The 2,846-nt window shown below is 35.2% G+C and overlaps 1 long non-coding RNA gene across 2 annotated transcripts in view; it reads left to right on the forward strand.

Annotated features, from left to right (window-relative positions):
* The window catches only part of LOC107674046 (uncharacterized), an 11,270-nt gene extending 8,789 nt beyond the window's left edge, over window positions 1-2,481 (forward strand). For both annotated transcript variants that reach the window (XR_001632469.1, XR_001632468.1), the window contains exons 2-4: window positions 330-529; window positions 1,195-1,249; window positions 1,977-2,481. This is a non-coding gene — a long non-coding RNA (uncharacterized LOC107674046). The remainder of the gene's footprint in view (window positions 1-329; window positions 530-1,194; window positions 1,250-1,976) is intronic.
* The last annotated feature ends 365 nt before the right edge of the window (window positions 2,482-2,846 follow it).

The raw sequence follows: 2,846 nt of genomic DNA on the forward strand, positions 1-2,846 counted from the left end.
TTTAAACAAATTAAGCGCGGTCCACTGCTGCACACGTGCCACAATATCGATACTGGGCCAGCTGTATCGATACTCGTATCGTCAAATCTCTGTGACGATACATCGTCGTATCGATATGTTGAACACCGCACTAGTTAATATTAATTATTGTGAAATGTTGAATGACATATTCTGTTTAGTTATGAATATAATTTACACATCCTCAATATTCTGTTAAGAAGACACTCGTCCCTCATGAAAGTTGAGATGGATGTTTAAACAGTTTAAAGAGCAAGAAAAGTTTAAAAGAAATTGCATTGAATGTTAATGACACTGTTTTGGTAAAACAGGTCAGGTTTATTGCTTGAGTGAAAACCCCCTTTGTGGATTTGAGATGGCGAGCCACCCAAACTTGAATTTTGATTCCTGAACCTGGAAGGATACATCTTTGCTGTGACACGTGGACAATTCGTTGCATCAATTATTCGTTACGTCAACTTTTCTTCAGCTGGGAGGACATCTCTTTTTTGCAGGACACTTGTTTGAACTGGTAGGATTTAACTGAATTTGCACTCACCCACTGGACATCTTAAAGGATATTTTGGACGATTTCAAAGACAATTAAAAAAAAAAAAGGGTTCTAACAAGGGTATTTTGATTGACTGTTATTGAATGTGAATCAGATGTAAATTTTGGGATTTCCTTTGAACATTTTAGTTGTGATAAGATGTTCCGGTTTGCTTAAATTGTTACTTTGAATTGTGGTTATATGCCGTTGTGCCTTGTTCATGGAATTTTCTTTGGTTTGTCTAAAATAGTATACGAAATTGTGAATCAAATAGCAAAATAGGATAAAAATCCTAAACTCTAAATCCAAAAGACAGTGAAGTTTAATAGCTATCGAAACATAGCAAGATCAAATCAAAGGCTTTCAAAATTACTACGACTTAAGGAAACAGAAATAAATTAGGTTAAAGTTCTACTTAAGAGAAGAAAAAGAAATCAATCCTTATTACCATTTGTTACAAGAGGGAAAGAAAGACAACACAGAATTCATTGGTTGTGCATCAATTTTATTATTTTTCTTTGGTTTAATTCTGGTCCATGTTGTTTATGTGACTGTTGAATTACAATATATATTTTCAAATTATTCTCTTTACATGGTTGTGTGATTTCATTTACTGCCATCATTAATTCTGTTCTCCACTTACCTAGAAACTGGTCCATTGCTCCAACTTACGTTGAGGTCACTTGTTACACAAGTTAAAAGGTAACATTTACATATTCACAACATATTCAGGTATGTTGACCTAAACACCCATTACACTGACATTTACATTAACTAGGACATTGTTGTGGTCAACAGATGGCAAGTCAGCAATTTAGAAAGTTACCTTATAATATAACTTGAGTATTCCTCCTACACAAAATAAGTAATGTTCAAAAGTATGTAAGTAATCTTCAAGTACATTTTCCAAGTACACTTTATTTAGTAAGTATGCTAAAATCAATGCAGTAATATACATAAGTGTCTATTTCAGTACTTCTTCTGACTAAATTTTAGTCCCATGTTTTAGTTTATAAAACACATTTAAAGTGTACTTTAAGTGTAACATTAGTTACATTTAGTAAAGTTTGTAAAGCTTTTATTTTGAATTACAACTATACAACTTTATTGCAATTAAAGTTATAGGCATACTGCTAGTTTACTAGCTACAGTATATACTTATCCCACGTTTTAGTTTATGAAAAAAAACAAGTAAATTGTTTATTTTATTTTATTTTATATTAATACTGAAAATCAGTGGTGGCTGGTGGAAAAAAATATGGCCATACCACATCCAACAATTTCAGCAAACATTCCAGAATGATTTAATGCTAAACAGTATAAGTTAAAGAAAAACATGTAATATAATACAGTATATATGACTGTGTGTGTATTATGTTTTGGAATATAGAAGTGAACTTACCCTTGTCTTCTGTGTTGTCATCTTTAGTGGAACCAACTGGAGTGTTCACATCCTGAGGTTGGAGGACGTCCTGCTCCAGCTGTTCTTCAGCAGCGGGGAGGACTTCAGAGGCTGTAGATTCATGATGGTCATGGATAGGGATGGGCTGTAGAGAATTGTGATTTTTAAAGAGGGGAATATTAATAACATGAATTAAACATGAATTGAGCTAACAAAACACACCTGGGGAGACTAATCAAGGGGGAAAACTACAAACTGACTACAAACATGGCACAGGAAACACTTCAACATCACTTCAACAAGTCCAGACATGACACAGGGAACATAAAACACTTCTGATGCCTGACACCAATTTTCTTTTGACCCAGGACCTTTTAGTAGCGGGAATCTTACAGGAGGTTCTTGATAGGAAAAACATATCAGCATAACAGGGATCAATGAACCATTTCACATTTGTGGGGTTTTCAGAAGAGGTCATAGTTGGATAAACTTTGAAGAGCACACTTGAATAAACTTCTTGTCACCCCTAAAACCTTGTAGTGCCTAACTTGCCATGAAAAAAAAATATGTTAAAGAGTTTTAAGCCACCCTGCTGGACTCGCTTGCATGAATTATAGACTTTATACTTGAGTCAAGCATGCCAGCCTGAAAATCTTCCCATTGAACTTCCCAAGCTGTTCTGTTTGTTGTGAGGCAACTTATAAATAGTTCCAAGACATGAGCCATTGAGAGCAGGAATGCAAGACCCTTTCTACCCATCAGGCCACAGAAGGACCCAGGAAAGCCATGTTCGTTCAGCTGATCTGCACTGTTTTTGTGAAATGGAGAGAGCTGTCTTTGAACTCTAGCCGTCTCATAAATCTCTGCAGCCTCAGTCAGTACATTCCCTTCCAGGAG

This window comes from Sinocyclocheilus anshuiensis, unplaced genomic scaffold, assembly GCF_001515605.1.
Source record: "Sinocyclocheilus anshuiensis isolate Anshui unplaced genomic scaffold, SAMN03320099.WGS_v1.1 scaffold544, whole genome shotgun sequence".
Classification (NCBI taxonomy): Eukaryota; Metazoa; Chordata; class Actinopteri; order Cypriniformes; family Cyprinidae; genus Sinocyclocheilus; species Sinocyclocheilus anshuiensis.